This window comes from Uloborus diversus, chromosome 6 (genome assembly GCF_026930045.1).
Source record: "Uloborus diversus isolate 005 chromosome 6, Udiv.v.3.1, whole genome shotgun sequence".
Taxonomy (NCBI): Eukaryota; Metazoa; Arthropoda; class Arachnida; order Araneae; family Uloboridae; genus Uloborus; species Uloborus diversus.
In genome coordinates, this window is record NC_072736.1 from 108,913,146 (window position 1) to 108,925,332 (window position 12,187).

Here is a 12,187-nt window from a genome sequence, read left to right on the forward strand (position 1 = left end):
CTAAACCATGGGGAAAGTATCTGAGCCCTCCCCCCCCCCTTAAAATTTTGCATATGGGCACCCTTGACTCAGCCTCAATTATAATCAAATGTTATTATCCATTTAGAATAAACAAATTTATTTTTGATGAAGCATCTTATTTGTAAACTGACATCATGAATTTGAATCTATAATAGAGTGTGCATAAAGTTTAAATATTAAAATGCAATTGTCGCCTCAGGGCAACAGCGAGGCATCAAATCCCAGAAATAAAGCTAAGATATCTTACTGTTGCTCTGAGGCGATGATATTACTATACATACCTATAACATCTAAACGTAAAATGAAACAAATAGGCCACTTGCAAAGATTTTAAGAATGAAAACCAAGATTGGCAATCTTTTAAGAGTTGATAGAATTTCTATTTGACAGTTGAAGTATTTTCAGTGACTATCGCCACGAGGGAGCATTAAACATCAAGGCTGTTTCAAGGTTTTCTACAGCCCTAGTCGAAAGTAAAAAATACCCCTTACCTCCCATTGCACTATCCAAGCTTACATTAAATGAGCCTGAAAGCCATGGTCCACGGCTGTGTCTCTAAAGGGAGGGTTTTAAGGGTTAAACCCCTCCCACTGGGAAAAATAATAAGTAAAATGAAGAAAATATATAGTTGACTAAAATTAACTTTAATCTGAAAGTTTGTGTTCAGTGCTCTTTTTTTTTTTAATTTCTCTCTGAAGTTTGTCTGCTATTTACAACTGTTAGAGCTTTTCCGTTTGTAAAAGCTGGTAGAAGAACAGATGAATGATCTGTCCATACAAAGCATTAACTGCATTAATATTGCTTATTGTAAGGAGGTTATGATGAATTTTGTATATGATGCAGCTATGAAGATGCATTAGTGATAGTGTTGGTTACGTAATTTGAACCTGCAATAGGCTCAAACTTGTTTAGTGTATTAAGCATTAGAGATGAGACGAGCTCAGCCCGGGCCCGTAGCGGGCTCGGGATCTAGAACCAAAAATAGGTTTCGAGCTCGAACTCAAGCAAAGATATTCAATCGTCAATCTCCAAACAAATTCAAAACAAATAAACAATTTCCTTCTGTTTAAAAATTAAAGGAACGTTTAAATTAGTTCAATCAATGTGAAAATTTAACCAAAAAAAATAATAACGCTTATTTATAGTGTTTTAATGCGATTATTGCAATATGTCATACAGTAATGCATTTGAAGTGGAGGATTTTGAGAAAATTTAGAAACTTCTGCTAATGAAGAACATTTGACATAACATTTTTCATTAATAGTGTAGAAGGTTCAGTTTTTGATACAAGAAAGCTTCCTTCGGGCTCGGATTTTGGTCCGAGACGATATCACCTGAGCTCGGTTACAAATTTTCAGGCTCGGGCGGGCCCGGGCTCTCAAAAATGAGCCTGAACTCATCTCTATTAAGCATTATTTCAGAATATAAACTCTGATATAAATGCTACATTATAAAATTATTTTAGGACAGTTTTTAATACTTATTGCAATTAATACTTTTTTCAACAGATTTTATTAAAAAGAAACAAACAAAGTTAAAAAAGAATCAAATAAGATTTGATTAAAAAGAAGTTGTAAAATGAAGGAATACTGTGGTTACTTGAACACTTAGAATTGTCCTTCTGGAGGTGGAGGGAAGACAATCCTTGCAGGTGTGGGTCATTCCGTGTCAAATCAACACACTTTTAATTAAAATTTTACCTCACCCCCTCAGATTTTGATAAAATTTGGCACACATATAGTGGGCAATAAGAATAACAAAAATACAAAATTTCAAATTTTTATCTTGAATAGTTTTTTGTGTACGGCCTTGTAAAGTTTTCAAAAAATCGTGAAAAAACTACAAACAAGCAATTTTCAAATTGCTCTAAAAGCTGTCAAAATTGAGTTAGAGAGGTGGGACCGGTGTTATTTTGTAGCTTTTTTAATGCTCTTTTAAGAGATATGCAACATGTCCTATGTAGTAGTAAAAAAAGTTTTTTTTAGTGCAAATCAAATTTTTGATTTTGATTTTTTTCAAAAAGTACCACTTTTAAAATTTTCAAAAAAAATCTATAAATAGACAGTACTTTCATAAACTGCCATGCAAAGTTTTATGATGGGATGGTAATGGGAACTATGTCAAAAAAAATTACTACTGACTCCTATTTTTCATAAATATCAGATTTTGACATAATAATTATTTCATTGTAGCAAAATATTTTGTAGTAAATGCTTTCATGACAAATATGAATGCATTGTACTTTAAATTCTTCTTATAAAAATATTTGTAAAAATTAACGCAAATAAAACACCAAAATTTAAATAAAATTACATCAATTTATGCTGTATGAAAAGTTGATAAATTTACAATAAATATTGTTGTGGCTAAATAGTTAGATAAGCAAGTATTATTTAAAAAAAACTTTTCCCTTCCATTCACTTGATCCAGTATCTGCAGATCTAGCAAGTTGGTACCTTTCTGTGCAAGTTAAAACAAACACCAGTCTGCCACATGGCCCCCCCATGTGGCAGTCTGGTATTTCTTCTAACTTGCTCAAGCCAGACTCTCCACAAGCATTCATTCAGTGACTAGAGACCTTGCTAACAAGTAGTGTTTTAAATTTTATTACTGTCTTAAGTTATCCATTCCATAATGTAAAATAGTTGTGATACCTCACATAAAAGAATTATTACTTTGAACTTCAGTATTTCTCATGTGTTAGCTATGATTAAAACTTGTAGTTAAAAGGCAAGTTTTAAGATTTTTTTAGAAAATATGGAAACTAGTGAAAAATGCAGTACTGTGGTAAGAGTTCAGTGTTGTAATCCATTGAAGAAAACAAATCATCGTGTTCGAGATAGAAAAAAACTGAGAAATGTCACATCTTGGATGACAGGTTCATTTCCACAAATACTTGATGGCTCCATGATTTGTGATCAGTGTAGAAAAGACCTAACAAAGTTAAAAAATACAGTGCCCATTAGTGAAAAAAATTATGAAAATGAAGATTCTCCTGAGTTGGAGGTGAATGTTAAAGACGAAGATCCAGACTTTGCAACAAGTTCAGTGATTGTTCAGACACTAAATACTTCACTTCAAGAATTAGGTGTGTCCCCGATTAATAAGAAGAAAATAACTTCCAAGCAGTATGCTTCGACTAAGGTAAAAAAAAATCTCATCTATGAAACGTAAACTCTTTGTTGCTGCTGAAAATTCTTCATCAGATAATGATACTGAAATTGACCAATCGGTTCTTCAAAATCTGAAAACCAACTTTTTGAATTGTACAAATAGATCAAAAAAAATTATGATTCTCACATGTTTACCCGAGAAATGGAGTGTTAGGAAGATAATGCGTGAGTTTAATGCTCCAAACTACTTAGTTCGACAGTCAAAACAAATTTTGAAAGAAAAAGGGTTTATGGAAGGTCCTAATCCAAAGCCAGGGAAGTGTTTATCAACAGAAACAGTCGAAACTGTGCATTCTTTTTACGAAAACGATGAAATTAGCCGGGCGATGCCAGGAATGAAAGATTGTGTAACAGTTACTCTGCCAGATGGAGGCAAGAAAAAAATGTCAAAAAGACTTATTTTGTGTAATCTAAAAGAAGCTTATAATCATTTCAAAGATAAGCACGCAAATATAAAAATTGGTTTTTCTAAATTCGCTGAATTAAAACCAAAACATTGTATATTAGCTGGGCAGAGCGGCACACACTCTGTATGTGTGTGCACAACTCATCAAAACATAAAGTTGATGATGGAAAATGCTAAGCTAAATTCACTTACAGATGGTAACTTGAAAACCTACAAGGATTGTATTGCAAAGATGCTTTGTAACCCATCAACAATAGATTGCAACATGGGGAACTGTGAGTATTGCCCTGGAGAAACTGCTTTACGGAAAATTTTAGAAACTTCTTTTGAAAAAAACTTAATTGAAAAAGTTCAGTTTCGCCAATGGGTGTCAGTCGATCGCTGCAACCTAGAGATGTTTGAGAAAACCTCAGATGAATTTATAGATTTATTTTGCAGCAACATGCCTTCTTTAGTCCGACATGATTTTATTGCAAAGCAACAAGCATCATTCCTCAACAACATTAAAGAAAACATCAGAGAGTCAGAATTTGTAATTACATGTGATTTCTCTGAAAATTACAGCATAGTTTTACAGGATGAAGCCCAGAGCTACCACTGGACTAGTCAGCAGGTCACCATTCATCCCTTTGTGATATACTTTAAGAACGGCAAAATTGAACGCTTGAACTTCGTTGTCATTTCTGACTGCCTAGAACACAATACAATCGCAGTCTACACTTTTCTCAAGAAACTCATTCCTTATTTAACAAATAAGTTCCAAAAGCTTCCGAAAAAAATCTATTACTTTTCAGACGGTTCTGGCGCACAATACAAAAATAAGAAAAATTTTTTGAACCTTTGTCTTCATCAGAAAGATTTCGGTATTGAAGCCGAGTGGCATTTTTCGGCCACGGCGCATGGAAAAGGGCCTTGTGATGGAGTAGGCGGTTCGATTAAGAGACTGGCAGCTCGAGCAAGTTTGCAGAGGCCATACGAAAACCAGATCCAAACACCAAGAGATCTTTTTGAGTGGGCAGTCGAAAATGTTCCAAAAGTAGACTTTGTCTTTTCCACACAAAAAGATTACATTGAAACTGATAAGATTTTACAGCCCCGATTTAAAGAAGCCTTAACAATCAAAGGTACACAGCAGTTCCATTCGTTCATCCCTAAAAGTGGTTAAAAATTATTAGTGAAGTACTTTTCAAATGATACTCAGGTGTGGGAAAAGGAGGTAACGAAATCTCCTGAGAAACTTACATTTGAAGATATAAGAGGCTACGTTACTGCCGTGTATGACAACAATTGGTGGCTTGGTTATGTATTAGAAAAAAAACGAAGAACAAGATGAAGTTAAAATTGCTTTTCTTTATCCAAGTGGACCAACCAAATCTTTTTCCTACCCCAGGCATTCAGATGTAATGTGGGTCTCTGTTGTGAACATACTAACAAGAGTGGACCCTGTTACTCCAACAGGAAGAACTTACGCTCTTCTAGAAAATGATATAGACCAAACCCGATTGGCTTTTTCAAAATTTAAACAGTGAACTTCTGAACATGGACCTCCTTCTTTACATAAAATCTGATTTATACTCAACAATTTCACTTCTTTAACCTTTTTTAAGTTAGTAGTGATTTCTTATTTGTTTAAAATTAATATTTTTAGTTCTGTGTAAATTTTCAATGAAGTTAAAATAATTCTCACCCTTCTATATCACTCATAAATGTAAAGGCTTATAAAATCTGTTAATTATTGTAAAGCTGTCGACTAATGATAACTATTCATGTATTCACCAAACAACAAAAGTATGTTCAACTTGTATTGTAGATTTCTAAAACATCATTATGTTATACAGAACTAGCAGTTTTGCCCCAAAACCACAGTTTATATATAGCCTAGAAATAGAGGTTTTATGAATTTATTATGAGCACAGAGTGTTTATTTCATAAACAATTTAATGTATATTATATATAGGGTATATATAGTTTTATGTCAAACCTCTCTTATGGTGTGTCAAACGTCCCTCAAGTGGGGAGGTTTGACCCAGTTTGAACACTCTTGAAAAATCTTTAATAAAGAAAATAATTTTTAACTTAAATAAGTAGGAGCAATGTAAAAAGTTGCTTGGATGTATTTCCTTTCGAAAAAAGTCAACCAGGAATTTTTTTTATTCAAACTTTAAAAAAAAAAAAAAAACCTTAGTAAAAAGTGGGTCAAACCTCCCAGTTTCCCCTACTCAAGTGATTTTTCATAAAATCTTATATCACTACATTAAAATTATTATTATTTGGTCAAAACTGTTTTTATGAAAATTTTATTGTAAATATTTATTGTATTTGTATTTCATACAGCATAAATTGATATAATTTTAAATTTTGGTATTTTATTTGCCTTAATTTTTACTAATATTTTTATAAGAAGAATTTTAAGTACAATACATTCATATCTGTCATGAAAGCATTTACTACAATATATTTTACTACAATAAAATTATTATTTGGTCAAAATCTGGTATTTAAGAAAAATAGGTGTCAGTAATATTTTTTTTTGGCATAGATCCCATTACCATCCCATCATAAAACTTTGCATGGCAGTTTATGAAAGTACTGTCTATTTATAGAATTTTTTGAAAATTTTAAAAGTGGTACTTTTTGAAAAAAATCAAAATCAAAAATTTGATTTGCACCAAAAAAAACTTTTTTTACTACTACATAGGACATGTTGCATATCTCTTAAAAGAGCATTAAACAAGCTACAAAATAACACCGGTTCCACCTCTCTAACTCAATTTTGACAGCTTTTAGAGCAATTTGAAAATTGCTTGTTTGTAGTTTTTTCACGATTTTTTTAAAACTTTACAAGGCTGTACACAAAAAATTATTCAAGATAAAAATTTGAAATTTTGTATTTTTGTTATTCTTAGTGCCCACTATATGTGTGCCAAATTTTATCAAAATCTGAGGGGGTGAGGTAAAATGGGTGTGTTGAGTTGACATGGAATGACCCGTGTATAAATGCCATACTGGGACCTGCAATTTGACGTAATCATTTGTAAGGGGTTAACTGCATCCCCTCTGGGGTAAGGCTGTAAAAGCATTAAACCCAGCTCCATTTATGAAAATCTGGACTCGGGCCTGCATGGTACAAAGTCAAGACTCAATTCAATAAATAAAAATAAAACTAGTATGTTGTGGCCATCACGAAACTTTCTTCTATATTTTTCTTTTTTTTTCTGATCCCTCCCCATGCTTGACGAGGAAGCAATATTCCCAACAAAAACAAAATGACACATGCAAAAACTTGACGACTATCCCAATGTCTGAATTATTGCAAAAGCAAAGCAAAGAGCGAAAATTGAAAGTTATTTTAAAAGCCTTGCTTGAATGAATTACAAATATTTTATTTGTTAACAAACATAAGATGGCAACAGTTAAAAATTTTAAATCATTGGGATAATATTTCCTATCATTTCCATACAATTAAAATCACGAGAAATACGCAGACGACAATCTATTACGATTTATCTTTCTTATTGTTGCATTAATAAAAATATTATTCGCAAAAAAAAAATCAACACCTCTTGGAGCGATCGGCGTCAAAATAGAACCAAAGCCTGTTTACATATGGATTCACATATATTCCAAATTTCAACCAGAACGTAGCATTACTTCTTGAGATAGGGCACTCAAAATGGAAAAAAAGAACGGGTGATTGCGCTACCCCCTTTTTAGCTGTTGACACCAAAATAAAATCAGTTCTTATACCCACTAAGGGCTACTTGCCGATAAATTTTTCTTTCATTCCGTTCATTATTTCTTGAGATACAGCAGTCACAATTGACGACAAAAACGTTCTATAGCTCAACCCCCGTTTGAGTTATTGACACCAAAATTGAATCAGCACCTGTTCCTGTTAATACCAACATATGGGCCAAATTTTGTTTGATTCCGCCAGTTACTTCCTGAGGAATAGCAAGCACGCGTAACTCGAAAAACGTCCCATTGCTCCACCCCCCTTGGAGGAATTCGCGCCAAAAACTAATGGGCACAAGTTCACATAGGGGCACATATGTGTACCAAATTTCGTTCGATTTCATGCGGTAGTTTTTGTTGTAGAGCGGCCACAAAAAACTGGTCACACACAGACGTGACACACATACATACACACACACACAGAGACAGACAGACATTTTCCAAAAATGGTCGAAATGGACTCAGCACGCCTCAAAACGTTCGAATCCGTCAAAATTCGAAATTCGAAAATTTGCTAGAATCCAATACTTTCTTCTATATATTAGATATAGAAGAAAGTAAAAACAAATTCAGGAACATGGGCATAGTCGGGATACCCATCAGGGAGGGGCAACACAGACATACATGATTGTGTGTAGCTCATTATTTTAGATTTGCTCAGGCCGTCTTGAGAGGTTGGGGCAAAGGGTCTATGGACTCCCAATAACTTGAAGTCCTTAGGGACGGGCTAAAACTTTCGACTAATTAAATTCGTTAGCTTGAGTTATGAGAATTTCCCACAACCCTGCAAATAAGGAATTGACTGCATAAGGAAAAATAACAATAATAATAACAAAATACACACACAGGTACATATACAAAATGTTTTTGAAAGACAGGAGGAACAATAGTTCCCTTCTTACTTTATCCTTCAAATGGTTTTAATTAAGCTCCATAATCTTTTTAAAGTAGATTCAAGCATCAAATTTTGATTAACCTGCAGAAAGGTTGATGCAAAAAAAATATATACTACATCTAAGACATTGCTGAACTTTACTTGAATAGAAAATTTTATGGAAAAAACCTGAAGAGTATATCTATAGGCATAAAAACTATAAGGGTATAAAAGAACGTTCTTCTTAGCAAATACTTTATTTTCTTATTAATTCTGGTGACTTTTTTCCTTTAAATTTTGCTCTGCACTATTTCAGTCTAGTTTCCTCCATCAAAAGACAAATAAATGCAATTGTAAAATTCAATGTTTGTAAACTTTCAATGACATTTTTCGGTAGCTTCAAGAATGCATTGCATGGAAGTTAATTGGTCTTAGCTTTGGCCACACGGTTATAAAACAAAAACTGTTAGTGCAAAAGAAAGCCAAAAACAAAAATGAAAGTAAAATATACACGTTAATAACATGCAAGCAATGGTTTGAATGTACTTATATCAAGTACAATCTTTTTCAATAAATTAAGTATTCTATTATAGAAGAGAGTTCAACTGCAGTTTCACACTTCAAGTAGAATTTATTCACACGTATTTAAAAAAATAATGCTTTTCGCAGCACTGAAATGTAACATAAATATTGAATAATATTAAACCTACTAATTTCAATATATTTTCCAAGGGCCAAATCAGTATTTATTGCAACCAACAGACAAAAAAGGCTATTTTTTGAAAAAAAGAGAGCGAAAAAAGGGGGGGACATGACATACCTATGATGAAATACAAATATGATAGGAAAATAAATACATTTTCAAGGAAAAATACGTCTTCTGTTAGAAAATGAGATGCGGTATAACTCCTCAAATCTCCATGCCAGAGAGATAAAACGTCCTGATTAACTCATTATAAAACTTTAAAATTTTCCCGCTTTATTGTATTTTTATGTAACTTAACAAGTGTTTATACGAGGCGTTTACTCATGACAATTGTGACAGTGTGACAAATTGACACGAGAGGGGCCAGAAAATTATACGAACAGTTAAAATAAGCCCATACGCTTGCCTTGTGACGTCATCTGAAAAGCTAAGCGGACGAAAAATTTTAGACATCAAAATTCTGTTAATGCTGCCATCTAGTGATTAACTGTACAAGTGATCAACAATAATAAATTTACTCAAATTTTATTGTTTTCGCGGGCGAGGGGGGGGGGGGGGAATGAAACTTAACCATTTGATCCAGTAACTTAATTCTTTATAGCTAGTGCTGAAATAAAAACAGAATTAATTTTTAAAAAAGGGACAATCTCTTTTTTTATTTATTGAGCAATGACAAGTTGTTATTTATCCTCACGTTGACCGTTTTTTTTTTTTTGGTTTTTCAGATTAACATGACGACAAGAATAAGTCTAGCGCGTTGCTTTTTATATTTATTTGGATAAATTAATTTTCATCGTCATAGTTAATCGTTTTAGTTCACTTTTAAGCAGATGTTACATTAAAAGAAGGGGTGTAAAATTACGTTATATTAACTGGGTTAGCATCAAAATACATAAATAGTATTAGGGATTTTTTTTTATTAGCGAAAATTATAAGATTATTTACAACTGAGATGAAAAATTTCAACTGTTTTAAAGTGATCGACAATTTTTTTGAAAAGAAAATTCTTTTCCTGATCGTTTACAACAATCAGGAGCGAATACGTGATAGTTTTCGGAGGCAGGCGGAACTGGAAAGAAAAAAACTGCCTCCCCCCTCTCATATGGTTTTTATGCTTTGTGTGTGCGCGTATGTGTGTGTGTGTGTGTGTGTGTGCGATTTTTTTATTTATTATTTTTTTTTTCTGTAATTAATTATGCTATGAAGGAATTAATTTAAGAATCTTTAATGGGATAGTTTATCTTAATTTCATTCCTTCGGAAGGGGCATGGGTACCTTTTGCCCCCCCCCCCCGTAAAATCAGCTACTGACAACGATTATCTCAATGTCTGGGGTAAATATAGAAAATACACCAGTTCGAAATTAAAAGACGAAAAGGAAACTTTTTTTTTTTTTGAGAAATCAATATTTTTGCACTTAAAGATTACAGTCATGTTTTGAAACATTTTTAATGGGAAACATTCTTTCTCAAGAATATTTTTCAACACTTTTCAAACATGTACTTTCTAAGTCATGGAAGTGGCGGCTGATCGTCCTATCGAATTTTCCCTGCGAAAAAATCGCATGGAAAGACGTTTTTCCATTCTGTGTGTGATTACAGCTAGGGAGCTGAGGGGGGGGGGGGGGGGCGTCTTTAATGAGTAATTAGCTTCCTTGGTTTCTTTAAGAAGGTGGTTTATCAAGATGTCCTAATAATTTTCATCAAAACTTTAACCTATTGTACAAAAGCAGACAACAAAAAATCCTCCACTAATTCTATTGGTTATGATTCCTTTTCACGCCCACGACGGAGAGCATATGTTTACTCGCTAGAGCCTCTAAATGCCTCCAATAACATTCACAGCTGAGCTCCTCCCCCCCCCCCTTTTTTCAAGAATAAGGTATGCTTTACAAAATTTGTAAGGGAAAAACTGTTGCATGACAGAAATTCTATCACAATGAGAAAAAGTTTATTTACTCATAGTTTTTTTACTTTACTTTGACATCGTAAAATGTGCTGCCTCCTGCAGTAGTAGACGATGCGTACACCATGAGCCCAGTTGGGTTCAGGAGCGTAGAGCCATGCCGGGCCCCTCCTGCCTCAAAAAAGAATAAAAGAAGAAACGAACAGGGGAAAGAAGAAAAAGGGGAGGAAAAAGAAAAAAAAAACTGCTTACTGGAAAATAATTAACTCTATTTTAAGTGCCACAACAGTAAATATCAAAGAAGTAAAGTTTGCTTAAATTTTCCGTTTTCTCTTATCCAGAGTCCCCCCCCCCCCCCATCAAGGCCTGGCCCCTTTTCTGACTAGGCTGACATGGCCTCTTGTCGGACCTGGTTGAGTCATAAATCTTAGTATATAAAAATCTTCTGTGCGGACGTTTGTCACCATAAGGCTTTTGAACGGCTGGACCGATTTTGATGATATTTTTTTGTATACAATCAAGTTGTGGCAAGCACGGTTTTGAAGCGCGATGGATCGAATCGGAAACGTTTTTGAAAATTAATTAATTAATTTAGAGATTGGATGGTTATATCTCCCAAATGATTAATATTTATTTTAACCTATTGTTGAGCGAGAACTGAAATAAATATTTAACTCGTTGCCAAAAAGGACAATAAGAAAAATCAGCTCTGTATTTTGTAATAAAATTTTCTACTGTTATAAAACGTTGAGAAAGAGAGAGAGTGAAGCCTTCGCATTTCTTATAAGCAACGATTTTAAATCCCGTGAAAGTACCGTACCTAGCAACATTTGTTTCTCGGCTCAAATCCATCTGAGTTTTGACACCAATGTCATGAATACGTTAAGGATTATCTAACTAATCAGTACATTATTAAAGGAAAAGATGATGGAATTTAAAGACGAAACAAATTTTATTTTTGTCCAGATAAATTACAACAGGGTAGTTCTGTACACAAAAGATCAGTGCAGTGGAAGATCTTTATCTTTAATAGAGAGAACAAATTAGGCAATATGTATATGAAGTTTAAAAAGTTTTCGTTCAGAAGATCGGAGAGCTAATCGGTCGAAGTTGACTTCGCTCACTGATCGGCTGGATTACAGTAACGTGGTGGCTCGGCGACTTTGGCTATAAACAATAGAGTTGCGTGATCATTTGTTTACATTTTAAAGCTACTGTTAATGCAATTTATTGTATTTTTTGTTAATTTGGCGAAATATTTCAAATCGCAAATAATTGTTTTTTGTTTTTAAAAAGCTTTTAGTCATTTTAGTTGAAGAATGTGTTTATTTTACATCTGGAGGGGGGGGGGGGGATGCTTTACTCTTT

At 33.6% G+C, this 12,187-nt stretch overlaps 1 protein-coding gene across 2 annotated transcripts in view; it reads right to left on the bottom strand.

Moving 5' to 3' along the window:
• Positions 1-9,281, bottom strand: part of LOC129225156 (WD repeat and FYVE domain-containing protein 2-like) — a 59,328-nt gene extending 50,047 nt beyond the window's left edge. The window contains exon 1 of one of the 2 annotated variants that reach the window (XM_054859717.1): positions 9,067-9,281. The gene's annotated coding sequence lies outside the window, so the exon portion shown is untranslated. Of the gene's footprint in view, positions 1-9,029 lie in introns of both variants that reach the window. The other variant, XM_054859716.1, reaches the window with a different exon arrangement.
• Positions 9,282-12,187: the final 2,906 nt, after the last annotated feature.